The following is a 16,429-nucleotide window of genomic DNA, read 5'->3' as shown; positions in this document are numbered from 1 at the left end:
TTCAAATACCATTGTCTTCAGTGAGTTATACCAAAGCACTGTACCATATTGTATACCATTCTATGAACCAAAATGTTGCTGGCTTATTGGATATTTGTATATTAGGCATATTTGCTGGGTCCAGTTTAACTTCCCTGTGGAAGCGAAGTGACTCATTGAAAATCTTTTACACATTGACTGACTTTTATTTCAATGCAATTCACATTGGCGAGAAATTAAAGCAATAACCTATGTACTGTTAATCCTGGTTTGTGGTGCCTTATTACACAGCACAACATTTACATTTTAGTTGGTACACACTGGTTTTCCCCTATGATGTTACTTGAATGAATTTATTGGTCTGCTTTCTGGCACATGCTCTCTTCCTGGATAACTGCCTTTATTTTAAGATCAGGCAACTTGTTTCCAGTAACTACTATACTAATTGTGTTGACAATGTAAGACTGATTTCAAGTACTTCTATCTAGAATTTAACATCTGTGAACTTGTTTTCAGGCCATAAACACTATCCAGAGACTGGTTGTAAGTATTTTTATCTAGAATTTAGCATCTGTGAACTTAATATTAGACCAAGGATACTAATCAGAGACTGGTTATAAGTATAATTATCTAGAATTTAGCATCTGTGTGAACTTATTATTAGACCAAGGATACTAATCAGAGACTGGTTATAAGTATAATTATCTAGAATTTAGCATTTGTGAACTTATTATTAGACCAAGGATACTAATCAGAGACTGGTTATAAGTATAATTATCTAGAATTTAGCATCTGTGAACTTATTATTAGACCAAGAACACTTACCAGAGACTGCTTAATTCTAGTCTAGAGGCAGCTTATTTTAAGACAACTTGTCAAGAAAAGTTAACTTCAGATAATTGACAGATAATTTCACTACTTTTAAGCCATTTTCTGATAGATTTAAGTGTTTATATCTTGAATTTTGACCAAGCTTTTTTGCAGTGTATAGGTCATTTTCAGGGATGTTCACCAAGGCCAGAGGAAAGAGGCGCTTTCCCACCCCAACACTTGTCCCCAAGAAGTTGAAGCCATTAGAGGTGGCTTTCTATTTGCTTCCAAAGCAGTGTGAGAAGACCCAGAAGGAGGGGGACCAAATTCTCCATCTCCAAGCAGGGTTAGGCCGCAGGACTGCTCATCTGGATGAAGCTTCAAATCACGAAGAGGTATTCAAAGACTATTAGTAATTTAGTCTTGCTATACAACAAAAGAGTCGATATGATGAATCGAATCATCAGTTTGATAAAAGCTAAACAGTGATGAAATGATGTAAGCCAGTTGGCGGCAATAATGTGTGTCGTCAAACACTATAGAAGAACATTTTGAGCGTGGGCATTGATTGTCTTCTTGAGCGGGTTGCAAAACTAAACTGAAAATATCAAAAGCAAAAAACAGTGGATTCATATGTTTGAGATAAATATTTCACAGATGTAGATTTCTTCTTGAGGAAATCTCTGACTCTGACGAGGACACGGACATATGTGTTGTGGACCATCCTAGTTTCGCACCGCATATGGACAGCGGCGTCCTGGACACTTATTTCAGAATCCCAAAGGTAAACTGGAAACGTCAGCCAAAGCCTGCAGGGACGAACGGACGTCTGACTGTAAAGTGAGTGTTTTTCAATTCTTTCCGTTACGATCGTGGCATATTAACAGCATGAAGACCATCTATCGCTAACGGTCTGCTCAATGTTTTTTTCTAGACAATATCGCCTAACGGCCTACCGACACTTTTTGGAATGGGTCCTTCAGGGCGAGAGATTGGGTAGAGGCTGTCGGGTCGTTTTACCTTCTTGCGTCGTGCAGACCATCCGACAAAAATATCCAGCTCCAGACGGCCAGTACTGTGGACACCAAGAAGCTGACGACGCTCAGGAGGAACTATGAGTTTCATTGTTTAAATTTTTTTTTGTTTATTTCTTGAAGTAAATGGTTGAAATTTACGTTGTTGAAGTCCTTATTAGTGTTGCTCCAAGTGTATATCCGAGAAATAATTATATTATTGGACGACCAACATTTCACAAGTAGAGCTACTAAGCTACTGTTCCCTTAGATGAAAACAATAGCAGAATAACTCATCATTTTTATAAAGTATAAGTCTAAATTGCACTGAGTTAGTTGCATATCAGTTACCTCTTTCCAAGTTCATAATGTTGAACTTTGGTGTAGACAGACTAGAGCAGGAGTTACATTACATTTCTTATTCACAAATGAAGTTTGTCATGGGTAGACAAATTAAAATAAACCGGGTCAAACTTAATATATTATAATCGCACAAACCTCTTACTAGGAATACCACAACAGCAGTCAATGGATCAATTAACAATACTTTATTAGCACCATCATATGACAGTGATCGGTACTCCTGTTCTCGGGGTGAGGAGCCCCGAGACCCTTGATTTTCTGTGTAATAGAAAACAGAATAGCAGAGCGGAGAGAGATGGAGTTGGGCCTAAAAAAAAAATTGTTTGGTTCCTGTTGGTTGCCTGTTGAGGTCATGGGTAGGTGGGGAATTATTATTATTTATTTATTTTTCCAGCAGCAGCAAATGATAATAATAATAATACATTTAATTTAGAGGCGCCTTTCAAGACACCCAAGGTCACCTTACAGAGCATAAAGTTATATATAGTTATAAATAAATAAACATAATAATTAAGAAATAAATAAAACAAGACAAGACAAACAAACAAACCAGTGATCAGTTAGACGTTGTGTGCGAGTTTGAACAGGTGAGTTTTGAGTTGTGACTGTTTGATAGGTAGGTTGTTTTCATTTGAAAACGAGAAAATGTGCTAATCTTTGTACAGAATGAAGAGGTGCTTTACCAAAACATAATTATAGTTTGCATAAACTAATTTGGCTCATAAAATAATTTGGGTCGCACATAAATCGACAGGGTCGGTCGGAAACCGGAACCAAACAAAAAGATTGTTTAGGCCTTGGGTGCTGGGCTGAGGTCTCAGAAGCGGCTTTTGAACAGGGTTGTGGCAGCCTCCTTTGTTGGTTTAGGTACAGGGGCAATGTTGGCTGGCAAAGCAGGTTGTGCCAGGGTGAGTGAGGAGGTTGGGACGTTTAACGTTATGTTAGGGTCACGTCTTCTGTCCATGACCCTGTTGATAAGATGTCGGATAAACTCGGTGGCGTGTGGCGTGAAGATGGTTTTCAATATCCATTGTTTGGACTTCTTGCAGTACACCTGCTTGAACCGTGGTTCTCCTGTAAATGACAAGGAATATGATTACACAGAAAATCTGAATGAAGGTTTGTCTAGTAGACTTCTCTCCCCAGGAATAGATTAAACCTTTCAGCGACGTATGCCTATGGAGTTAGCTGTGAACTTTCTAATTGGTTATTATACTAATCAAAGAGCACATGGTAACACACCCGTCACTGTCCTGTCGTTTCCTTTTCACAATGTTTTCATTGTGCTCCAGGATAGCGAGGTAGCACCTCTCCCTCATTCCATCATACGAGAAGGCCTGGCGTTTGGGGAGGTATTTCAGGAGAGCACTATGAAAGACCTCCAGTGGCCCTGTGTGCAATTAGAATTAGAGAGAATGGATAGGACTAATTAAAACATGTTCATTAGTGCCATGGAAATATCATAACTAAAATATACAAATGATATTAACCTTGTTTATATCATTACTATTCACATTAAAATGAATTGTATACATTCTCCCTTCCTCTCTCTAACTGAGAGAGGTCAAGATAGTTCACATTTGCATTCCCACTGCAGCCACCAAGTCTGATACTGAGGCCAGGCCTGTTGTGTAGATGCCTTGCAGACATGTCTACTTCCCATATAGTGTATTGCCGTTAGCCTGGCCGTTAATATGCGAGAGTAAAAGGGCATCTATTCTCACCAGTATGTTTGAAGAGGGCCATCTTCTCGAGGTCTTTCAATAGCCTTTTGTCTAGGACCAGCGACGACAGGTCCTGAAATGCCACCGAGTCCTTCTCAATCCACATCCTCTTCTTCTGCTCATGGGCGGTAAGAGGAGTGTGGTCACACCGATGATGATTTCCGTCACCATCTGTCCATTCGTGTTCATTGCAAACATGGTGTGGAATGAACTTCCACCGTTTTTGCAGTGCCTGTGTGAAAGAAGAGATTCTCAATAATACTATTACTAAAAAAATAAAGAAAAATCAGAGCTTATCGCAGCTTTTGCTTCCTTACCTCCACGTCACCCTTACATGTGCCACAGGTAAACCACATGTGGTTGACGACAGACCTGTGAACGATATTAAAATTAGTAATTTTAAACCTTGTACCAAAGGAACTTCTGCAAGATTACAATCCAACACTGACCTTGTCCATGAAAGAAGGATTTCATTGCCCCTCTTTTTCTCCTTCTTCAGCATCTTTTTCCTGAAACCTGTGATCGTAAATGCAGCATAATTTGTCAAACACCAATAATTTCCAATTATTTCTGTATTGTCTCCATTCACCCTGTCTTAGCCATATATATCCTTTTAGTTTAGGTTTATTTAGCCATTACTACTATTGCACAGGGTGTGGCTTGTCACTAGGATTTAGGTAGCACTACAGGTGTACGAGCAAGTGTAGACGTGTGGATTGTGTGTTTTCTTGATTGAAAAGGAGTTCAGCGAGGCTGCATAGATCTGGGCAGAGGTGGTGATACCATGAGGTATCAACGGGGGTAGGCGTCAATGGGGGATGGTCCGGGGAAGAATTGCGTGCATGTTTACAAGGATGGCAAAAAAAACATACCTTTGGCTGTGTGCCAGATGTCAAATTCGTGATGGACACTAGGATATTGCTCCCGAATTATTTTTTGTATTGACGAGGAGCAGTCCGTGGCCATCACCTCCACGTCAAGGCCCAAGTCCAGAAGCTCAGTCATTCCTCTCGTAAAACCCAGTGGCTCCATGGCTCCGGAGCTGGTGGCCTCTGTACACTAAAGATTCAAGTTTGATAAGTTGCATGTCATCAAAATGTTCAACATAGAAAGATAAATTTTCAATTATTGTTATTCTGCATCCATTTATATGTATCTTACCTGCCCCAGTTCTGTGTGGAGTATCTCCTTTGTGTCGTCCAACATAAAGGTGTAGTGGCAGTATTACGCATTGAAGCCTGGCGAGTCACATCGGCCATCACCTGCCAAATGTGGCCTCTTCCCATCTTCCTGTTCCAAATAAACTCTTGCCAAGAGTTCCGTTCTTTTCTCCCTATACACGTTCTCAATAGCAGGGTGCAAGTACGCCTTCTGAATGTTATAAAACGTAGTTGTTCCAATCATTTGCAGACCCATGGTTTGGCACCAGTCTGAGAGTTCCGTGTATGTGCCGCCCCTGAAAACAACAGCTGCAGCTGAAAGGAGATTAACCTCCGGCATTCCTCTTACTTCAGGTGAAGATGTCCAGGTCCCAGAATGGCCCCCAAGACACATCCATTTCACCCTCCTCTGTGCCCCAGAATCAAAGATGGTCTTCGATGAAATCGGTTTCCCACACGTCTGGCAAAATTTGAAGAGTGACATGAGGATTCATTGACAATAATCTTCTTTTCACGCCAGTCCTTTACACCTTCATCCTCTGATGACGACTCCGATGTGGGGGTGAGGGTTGATTCAGTCCGATAGCTTTCGTCGGTTTCACCAACTTCAAGGCTACTGGCACTGGTATCGAGGCCTGGTGACTATAAAACAAAAAAGAGGTTTACTTTCAATGTTAAATTCCACAAATTGCAGTAGTTTTATAATTCCATTACAGACAATATGCTGTACAAACTTACAAACTGTGCTCTGCCAGAGGGAGGATTCTCCATTGGTGTTGACATCATTGGCGCCGACTGGTCTTCCTCATCTTCTGACGAGAAGAAAGCTGCAGCAGACGTTGTTAGAGTCTGAAATGAGATATGATCAATAAACATTTTAATAACATAAAACTAACATACGTGAAACATCGATAACAGCAAACGTCTATAGAATACTCAGCAACCAACAACACCTACGACCACGATGAAATGACAGCCATGCCGGCAATGCGTTGTGTAGTGGGCAACTGCACAACAAATTGCCTGCATGTCCGTCGTTCCATTGTGGTTACCACTGAAATCAATGGGTCAGTGATCGGACGTCAAGATGTGCGCGCAAAGCTACAGTGCCGTCGCGTGAACCAAACGAATAGGAGTTATAAATTGGCTGTTTACAAAGTAAAGCTGCCGTCTTTCGCATGTTTTAGTTGCATGTTGTTCTAATGTGCCGTCATGTAACAGCAAATATATTATGACATAACCTTATCCATAATAATTAATCTCGGGTTTTGTGTGGTAGCAGCCGACCGAGAAGCCGAGTAGCAAAAGCTCTAGCAGTAACCTGAAGTGCTTACTAGCACTAGGGCTGGCCCGAATTATTCTAATATTCGAATACTCATCGGAAAATTAGTATTCAAAGCTTGAATCAGTATTCGGAGCTTCGTTTTATTTTCCACGTACGTGACGTTACCAGAGCGAGAGGCAAACTATAAGCGTCAGCGACACCAAGCAGAGAAGCGAGAGAGGTGGAGGAAGAATAGATATCTTGTTTCCCTTTACTTTATAATACAACATTAGCGGGATCTCTGGCTTGCTGCAGAGCGTGAGCGTCTTGGGAATACCCGGTCAATATAATGGATATAATATGGACACATAAGACAATCAATATTCGGTATTTGTTATGGAATTATTGTACAAATTCCCTGAAAAGATGCACGTTCCAGGATGAATTGAAAAGCTCCCGTAAGGGCTGAGATGGCAGAGAAGAGCTGATTTGGAACGGAACAACAGGTGTTCACTTTCACGGGGAAAAACTAAGGAACTTCAACCTACTAAGGCCTACTAATTAACGTTCAAAAGCTATTAAATCTTCAACAAAATATGCAGACTGTCAAAATCGGTTCCAGGGAGTATATAGGGAATATTAATGTTGTTTTTTATGGTGTTTTTTCCTGGAACGAATATTCGCTCGGTAAAACCAACGCGCATTCGAAGCCTGAAAAATGGCATTCGGGCCAGCCCTAACTAGCAGCACTGATTTCAGCAATCAATGATTATCAGTGTCTAATCAGTTACACAGTTGAGTGAGTCTTACCTCCAGGCACATGCGTTTAGCGCTGCTCGTTGTAGACATCCCGGGCTGTTCATTGTCATATGGAACTGTAAAATTTAATACTGACGGAATTGCGGTGTTCAAAAGAGCTGCTCTCTTCGTTCCCAGGACATTTAATTCGAAATCTTCCGGCTTGAAATGGAAGCTGCAAACCTTCTTCAGTTGTATGGCTTCCATGGCTGTGTCTTCTCCAAAATCTGGATGATTGATAGCCCGTAGCCACAGTTTGCAGCGCTCCAAATCTCTTATTGGTAGGAGATGATAACTACAGTGGAATCCGCTTATAGTGGTCACGGATATAGTAATCAACCGCTTATAGTGTTCAAAAGGCTTGGGACCGAATCATTTCTATACAAATGCTGTTTAAATAATTTGTTTATAGTAATCAAGAAATCCGCTTATAATGTTCATTTTTGGCCATTTTATGAATGTAAACATGTGCAAAAATAATTTAAAAATTATTACGTATTACGTGTAGTTATTGTTATTTTTTACCATGATTCCTTTCTGGACGTCTGCTTCTGCCTAGCTAGCTAACGTAAAGAGTTGACGACCAGGCAGCTAGAACTAGCTTGCGAATCATGGCTGGAAAAAGGAAATCATTTTCTATGAATGAAAAACGTAATCTCCTCGAGGCATATGATAAGTTGCCAAAAATGAGCCAACGAGATGCTGCGGCGAAGCTTGGCATTCATCAGGCTACCTTGTGGAGTCTAATTAAGCAACGAGAGACAGTCATGAAGGCTAACGACGGAGACCGAAAACGACGGCGCCCGGGCAAAGCACCTGCGGTTGAGGCTGCCCTGGTGAAGTGGATTGATTATGCCCGGTCTCGCAACGCTCCGCTGAGCGGACCCTTGGTCACTTGCATGATACTGTAATAAAATTCAGTAAATGTGGAAGCTATCCGTTTCATTTCATTGTTCTCATTGAAAAACCATACAAATTATATTCTGCATAAAAAATAAGTGAAATAACGGTAAATTCGGTTTTAGTAATCATCCGCTTATAGTGTTCAAATTGGCTCTGGACAAACGTGACCACTATAAGCGGATTCCACTGTAACTGCTTTTCCTTTCCTTGTCCTGCTGGAACATCCCAGCACCATGCAAAAGTTCACCATTTCACAAGAAAGAAGTACAAACGAGGGGTAATTTGCTAATGACTTCAACAGAGTTCACTAGAAATCTGGTTTGAATTGATTTTATAGCTGTCAGGAATCAGCTGGCGGTATCAGCTGGGTAGGCGGAACTGCGAGGTCTCTGATAGGTGGAGATCTAGATCAATGGGAGTAGCCTGCGAAGCTGTGCATCGGGGTGCATGGTGGGAGTTGTTGTCTTCAATCCACAAGCGACAAAAAGTCACTTTCTGCCCTTTCTCGGTCAAGACGGCACCAAATTAGAAATGTATTTAATTACTCGACTACATATAGGACCCAATTTCAATACATATTCATGCCTCCACCGGTGAAATGCTCCTTTAAGGCCATATGTCAACTCGTTTTGTAGACTGATATCTAATTCCAATGCAATTGTCTGTAGTCGAATAGTCGAATATCTCTGTGACTGAGAAATCCTGAGTCGAGGACAGCCCTAATCACGGCACCAGAAATTCTATTCATGTTTTTTTTATTGTTTTCTTTTATGGATTTTGATTTTGCCACTGGTTTAACCAAGCTATCCTTGTTTCAGAGTGTAAAGCCTAAATACATTTGTATAATTTTTACTTAGTTATGTGAGGCCCTAAACATTATTTTTCCCAAACTGAGGAATGTTTCCGGTGGGTGGCTGGTTTATAAAGCTTCAGGTAGGCCAACACAAGTGGTTTGGTTTTGCTCATTAATTAAAAAAAGTACATATTCAGCAGCTAACTGCATATTATGCAATGCAGACTTTTAATTCATTCTTACAAATTGTACCCAAATAATCAAAATATACTCTTCAAACTCAATTCTGTAAATGTATTATTAAAATTATCTATGTTCAATTTCAATATTTTATTTACTTTGTGTTTGAAAAGTGAAAAAGACAGGTGAACTCTTCAGACTGGACTTTATTCACTCAAAGATTTTCCTATGCCATATTTTCTACAGCTGGATGGGGTTGCCGAAAAACCACGCTTGTGCCTCCTGAAGATAGTGGCTATTCAGGCAGGATCCTAAAGTTTGCAAGTCGTAGGGTCAAAAATCTCTTCATAGCCCCAATTCAGGAAGAACTGAGCATAAGTCCCCTACAGTTGGATGACGAGTCTTTCAGGAACATGCCGAAAGCAGACTGTCAGAAGTGTGGACTACCAGTTCCGCTTCCATTGATGATATAGTCATTGAAGAGAGAGAAAGTAAGAATTATTACCTCTCTCCATCTGACCAGGCCCGTCATGCACTCACTCTGCTTCTAAATATCTGGGCGGTATGAATGCCTAGTTTGAGTGCACCCTAAGATAGCATATTATATAGCATTTTTAAAACAAAATAATTCTGAATCCTTTTGTTCTAAAATAACACTGTTCTTGCTTGTAACTTCAATTTCTCAACAGCAGATATGCAGGAATGTTTGCACACAAATATTCCCAACAGATTTTATTGAGGCACACGCTTCGGCCTGCGAGGAGAGGCATCCATTTACTTGTTTGTCCTTTTTCTCTAACCAACTATTGTCTTACTCTTTGTGCAAGTGTAATACAAAATATTTGTATGTGGCTAGTGCAGGGAATGAAGTGATGCATGCAAGTATGATCAGTGAGGAAGAAGCAGCAATACCTGGAACATCCGGAAGAGATAGAGATAGAGATGGAGGTGAGGATGCTTAGGCCCGTGTTCTCTGAACGCCATTCCCCTCTCTGCCCCATTTAATCTTTTTTTTCTTATTAGGCTGGTTCACCATTGCTGACCCCGCCAAGGCCATAGCGCAGTGTGTGGAGAATGAACTCAGCCTTCACAAGGAGGAGAATCCATTACAGCTAAGCATGGACATAAGAAGTAGTCCTACCGAACAGGACATGGCCCTGATCTCCTTTTACAAGCCGCCAAATGTGGAATGGGGACGACCCCTGAACAGCAGACTTGAAGGTTGCTCCAACATCAAGTTTCAGTTGTCAAATTAATAATTTCAAGTATTTCCTTATCTTTATTCTGTCAAACTGTTTCACAGGAGATACTGCTATTTGCCAGGGTGTGACTCGCTTTTTTTTGTCCATTGAAAAGCTGAAGTCTGGATTTGCCATACATTTTGGTATGTATTTTAGGTGTATGGCATCCTTGTAAATGCTCTTTTTGTTTAATGACTTTCAGGTGGGATAGTAACGGGGGAGTCTCCAGTCCAGCACAGACAGTACTAACACATGTTTTTATTTAATGTATTTTTATGTCTTCAACAGCAAATGCCGATGTAACACGGCTTTTTGAAGGCGAGCCTGGCCATTTGGTCCCCTCAGCCTCTCATTTTGTTGTCGAAAGTGACTTGTTCATGGTGGCGGGGAGAATGGGACAAATAGAACAGCTCAGACGAGGTCTCAAAGAAACCCCAATGTGGACAGTACTGACCAAACGACCTGACACAGTGGACAGGCTTCTCCCAAAAGAGGGATTTGGGAATATAAACCCTGTGGTACATTTTTATTAGTGATGTTTTATCAAAGACCTACAAAAGAGCACAAAAGTGATATGCAATACAATGATGATAAAGAATTGCAAGGTTCCCACAGTCATGAAATTCATGACTGTTCATGTCATACAATTAGAAAAACTATTCTCAAGGCCTGGAAATGTTGTGGAATTAAATGAATGTTGAGGCTGTTTGTCCTCATCTTCTCATCCTCCCGGAGTAAGTCTTATTATTGCACACTTTAATGGATAGATAGGGCTTCCTATTCAAAACTATTGATATCAAGTAATTGAAATGGTGTATAATATTATTTAAATTTCATGAACAACTTTTGAACATTCATTGATAAAATTGTGTCGTAACCCTGGATTTTTCAATTAAGGTACTTCTTCAGCGAATCACTTGGCCCCGTGAGGACGACAAAGACGCAGATTATTCAGTCGCCACGATATGCTGAATTACAGGCTATCTTCGACAGTTCATTGCTCATGGTAGGTTACACAATGCATTTGAAAGTACTATTGGACGGTGGATTGATTATGCCCGGACGGAATTTTGGACGGAATTTTCAGTACACTCACACCAGCAACAAAAACATCCGCTCCTTCTGGTCCACTGGGCCCCGCCCCCCTCCTCGCACAGCCCGTACGGTCAGTCCCGTCAATCACAGTGTACTGTTCCCTCTGCTCAAAGCAACCTGCTACACTCCACTCACCTGTCTGAAACTCTGTCTGCTGAACACCAGATCCCTCAGTAATAAGGCCCTTTTGATAAATGACTTTATTGTTGACCAGAGCCTAGACATTCTCTGCCTCACTGAGACCTGGCAACAACCAAATGACTTCTCCCATCTAAATGAAGCTGTCCCACCAGGTTTTTCTTTTATTAGTAAACCCCGGGTTAATGGGAGGGGGGGTGGCCTCGCTCTCCTCCATCGTGATAACATCAAAGTCACCACTGTCACAGTCCCCCTTCATTCCTCCTTTGAATGTCTAGCTGTAAAACTCTCAGACCCCAAACCCACTATCATTGTCACCATTTACAGACCGCCAAAACCCTCCGCCGTTTTCCTCAATGAATTCTCATCTCTACTTACATCTGTATGTGCAATGTCCCCCACTGTTATCCTCCTTGGTGATTTCAACATCCACATTGACAACCCATCCTGTACTTTTGCTAATGACTTCACATCACTTCTGGACTGTCTTGGCATCACACAACATGTCAACCTCCCAACCCATAACAAAGGTCACATTCTGGATTTAATCTGCTGCACTGACATCACTCCCACTAACCTTGATGTCATTGATTTCCCCATCTCCGACCACAAAGCTGTACTTTTTGACATTCATACCCAACTACACAAAACCAAGGAACAACGGACCATCTCCTTCAGAAACATCAAACTTATCAACACCACAGACCTCTCCACCATGATCAGCTCCTACCCCAACCCTCCCCCAGCTTCCTCCCTGACTGACCTGGTGTCTCACTACAATAACTGCCTCTCCTCCTCCCTCACCACCCTGGCCCCCCTGAAAACCCGTTCAGTCTCATTCACCCACACTGCTCCCTGGTTCACTCCTCATCTGCGCCAGCTCAAAGCCACTGGTCGTCGACTGGAGCGACTCTACAAAAAGACTCAACTCACTGTACACCGCCAAATGTATTCGGACCACCTCCATCACTACAAGAATGCCCTCACTACTGCCAAAACCTCATACTACTCCAACCTCATCAACACTGGTACAGGCAACAGCAGAGTCCTCTTCTCAACAGTCAGCCACTTACTTCAGCCTCCTAAATCTCTCCCTCCAGACTTTTCCACCACCCAATGCACTGCGTTCCTTGACTTCTTCAGCTCTAAAATCAACACCATTCACCAACAACTGGCCTCATCTCGCACCCCCTCTGATGACCCACCCTGGATGATCACCTCTGGCCAACCTCTCATCAGCTCCCTCTCTGACTTCACCCTAGTAACAGAACTGACCGTTTCAGAACTCATCCGCAAAGCCAAAACCACCACCTGTCAGCTCGATCCTCTTCCCACCTCCCTTGTCAAAGCATGTCTTCCGTCCATCTCCCCCATGATCACCAACATAATTAACTCCTCCCTCACTACTGGTACTGTACCCCCCACTCTCAAGCTGGCTGCCATCACTCCCATCCTGAAAAAACCTGGTGCTGACCCAACTGACCTTAACCATTACCGGCCCATCTCCAATCTCCCTTTCATCTCCAAAACACTTGAAAGGGTGGTTGCCGCACAACTACAGTCCCACCTCGACACTAACAATCTCCACGAACCGTTCCAATCTGGCTTCCGTCGAAAACACAGCACTGAAACAGCCCTAGTCAAAATCACCAACGACCTCCTCCTTGCAGCCGACTCTGGTTTACTCACCATTCTCATCCTCCTCGATCTCAGCGCAGCATTCAACACCATCTCCCACCCTCTGCTCCTGGACCGCCTAGCTGGTATTGGGATCACTGGTGCTGCACTCTCCTGGTTTACATCCTACCTCACCGGCCGTCAACAATTTGTTCAACTAAGCAACCACAAGTCCGGGTGTTCAGGTGTCTCACTGGGTGTCCCCCAGGGGTCAGTCTTGGGTCCACTCCTCTTCACCACTTACCTCCTCCCGCTGGGCACACTCCTCCGTCACCATGGGGTCCATTTTCACTGCTACGCTGACGACACACAGGTCTACATCTCCACCAAACCCACCGCTGCCATCCCCCCCACTTCCCTCATCACGTGCCTGGAAGAGATCCGGAGCTGGTTGAGCAGGAACTTCCTGAAACTCAATGGAAACAAGACCGAGGCCCTGCTCATCGGATCCAAATCCACCCTCACTAAATCACATCACACCCCAGCTCCACTCATAATTATCGATGGATTCCCAGTACCCTTCTCCTCCAAAGTCAAAAGCCTCGGCGTCATCCTGGACAACACCCTCTCATTCGCACCCCATATTCACAACATCACCCGGACTGCATTCTTCCACCTCCGCAACATTGCCAGACTCCGCCCATCACTGACCCAATCCAGCACTGAAATCCTAGTTCACTCATTTGTCACATCACGCATAGACTACTGCAACGCCCTCCTCACCGGACTCCCCACCAAACTCATCAACAGACTGCAGATCATTCAGAACTCAGCCGCCCGGATCATCACCCGCACCAAATCATCTGACCACATCACCCCTGTCCTCATTCAACTTCACTGGCTCCCAGTACACTACCGCATCCAATACAAAACCCTACTCCTCACCTACAAAGCTCTCCACAACCTAGCCCCCAGTTATCTCTGCGACCTCCTCCAAGAATACACTCCCTCCCGCTCCCTCCGCTCAACCTCTGCTGGACTACTATGTATCCCCACATCACGACTCACTTCAATGGGTGCCCGGTCATTCAGCTGTTCAGCACCCAGGCTCTGGAACTCCCTCCCCCCACACATAAAACAGTCAGACACCATTACAACCTTCAAGTCACAACTCAAAACTCACCTGTTCAAACTCGCACACAACGTCTAACTGATCACTGTTTTGATTGTTTTTTAGTTTTGTCCTGTTTTTGTTTTATTTATTTCTTATTGCTTATGTTTATTTATTTATCTTTTTCCACAATGCCTTGTTTTTTAAAAAAAAAATTGTATGATGACTATATGCTCTGTAAGGTGACCTTGGGTGTTTTGAAAGGCGCCTCTAAATTAAATGTATTATTATTATTATTATTATTATTAATTCAAGCATGGATTAAGGAGTCCTCAAATAAATTTCGGCAAAGAAAACTTAACACACATATGATATGGTGGTTAGTGAGGTTGGTGACACTCAAAGACGCCTAAAGTGAAGGGGGGCTTCACTTTGGGCGTCTTTGAGTGTTGTTAATTATTATTATTCTTCATGTTTAACCTCTGTTTTCCTTTTATTCCTAGTCTGTTTTACATAGTTTTGAATGATGACTATATGCTCTGTAAGGTGACCTTGGGTGTCTTGAAAGGTGCCTCTAAATTAAATGTATTATTATTATTATTATTATTATTAAAATGTTATTTGGCTACATAAATGTTTAGTATTTACCTCACATTTAGGTGAATTGTTTTTCATTGTAATGTTGCTGTTTTGAGCTCATTTAGATATTTTTGGTGAATTTCATTGTTTAATCTCCTCCATAGCTACACCAACCGAATTGACTGATCTGGTCAAATTTTAGACTGGATGGGAGATCCTTCAAAGGAGCCTCTCTGTAGAAGTAGTCACTGGCAGATACCCCACAGCCTCCACCTGCTCTGAGGCCTTGCGGGTCCCAGGGCATTACAAAGATTATACATCTTTCAAAACTGATGTTCTGGCCAGCATTTCATCATGCCAAACAGGATTTGGTCTGGTGTGAACAAAGACTTTCACAAGGAGCATTTGGATTATCCCTTCAATATTTGCTGATACTGTGGTAGAAATTAGTGAGTATATTCTATAGTAAACCATGATTATTAATAGGCTTAATATTTTAAATAGTGGAAAGCACATGACGCCTGAGTCTGGGTTCACACCAGATGGTGGGCGCACAGAAATTTCCTGGGAACTGCGGAGTCATGTTGACCTCCACCTTTCAGCCTTGGGTCATTTTGGCTAACAAGGCTAATCCATGCAGACCACTGAACTGGGCAGTTGATAACATGCTGTGACGAAGATTGACGGGCGGAAACCCCGTTGTGACTCCATTGTAAACAAAGAAATTCCTATACATGTATAAGTGAGGCTGCAGCCCAATGTGGGGCCAGTGACTTTGCAAACCTACTCAGGCTGTTGTCGTTTTTCTGCACGATAAAGTCTTTTGTCAATTCTTGCTCCGGACCCCTCGATTTCTTTTGCACTCTCTCTCTTGAATTAGTCTAAGTGTTTTAAATCTCGATTAATCTACGTTAATACTTAATTTATTAACGTTAATACATTTTTCTTTGTATTACATTATAGGGTTTTGTACTACACTCTACATTGAAGCCACCATTGACACCAACGACTGCACCAGCCCCTCCCACACCACCACCTTCCTCAAATACTCTGATGACACTGCCATTCTCGCCCTCTTATCAGACAATAACTCTGTATCAGTTTACCACAACACTGTCACTCAATTCACCCAATGGTGCTCACATAACTTCCTCCATCTCAATGTAGCCAAAACAAAAGAAATAACAATAGGTAACCCATCTCCCCAGCTCCCCACTCTCATCAACAATGACACAGTAGAAATAGTTGACAGCTTTAAATACCTTGGACTCACTCTGGACAATAAACTCAATTTCGACCAGCACACAACGGACATTCAAAAAGGAGCCACCAAAGACTGTATGCCATCCGCAAACTCAAAGGACTCTATGTTGCCCCCCATCTCCTCCTTCTGTTATATCAAAGTATTGTCCAACCCATTCTGCTCTACTGTTCCACCTGCTTCTTTAACATGCTTACTGTCAAAAACCGGGCCAAACTTATACGTGTCACAAATATAGCTGCCAAATTAATTGGTCTCCCCACACCCACACTCTCAGAACTCAATATAAAGGCCATCTCACGCATTGCATCCGTAATAGCACAGGACAACACACACCCTCTCAACTGCCACTTCACTGTCATGCCCTCTGCACGCAGGTATAGGTCCCTGTTGTGCAGGA

At 42.4% G+C, this 16,429-nt stretch overlaps 1 long non-coding RNA gene across 1 annotated transcript; it reads left to right on the top strand.

Annotated features, from left to right (window-relative positions):
* Nucleotides 1–98: 98 nt before the first annotated feature.
* Nucleotides 99–10,429, top strand: LOC132465087 (uncharacterized). Its single transcript, XR_009527452.1, has 3 exons — nucleotides 99–1,184; nucleotides 8,872–8,947; nucleotides 9,234–10,429. It is a non-coding gene; the product is annotated as an uncharacterized LOC132465087 (long non-coding RNA).
* Nucleotides 10,430–16,429: the final 6,000 nt, after the last annotated feature.

The sequence above is a fragment of the Gadus macrocephalus genome, chromosome 1 (genome assembly GCF_031168955.1).
Source record: "Gadus macrocephalus chromosome 1, ASM3116895v1".
Taxonomy (NCBI): domain Eukaryota; kingdom Metazoa; phylum Chordata; class Actinopteri; order Gadiformes; family Gadidae; genus Gadus; species Gadus macrocephalus.
The sequence above is the reverse complement of the archived record's forward strand: the minus strand, read 5'-3'. Positions and strand labels throughout refer to the sequence as shown.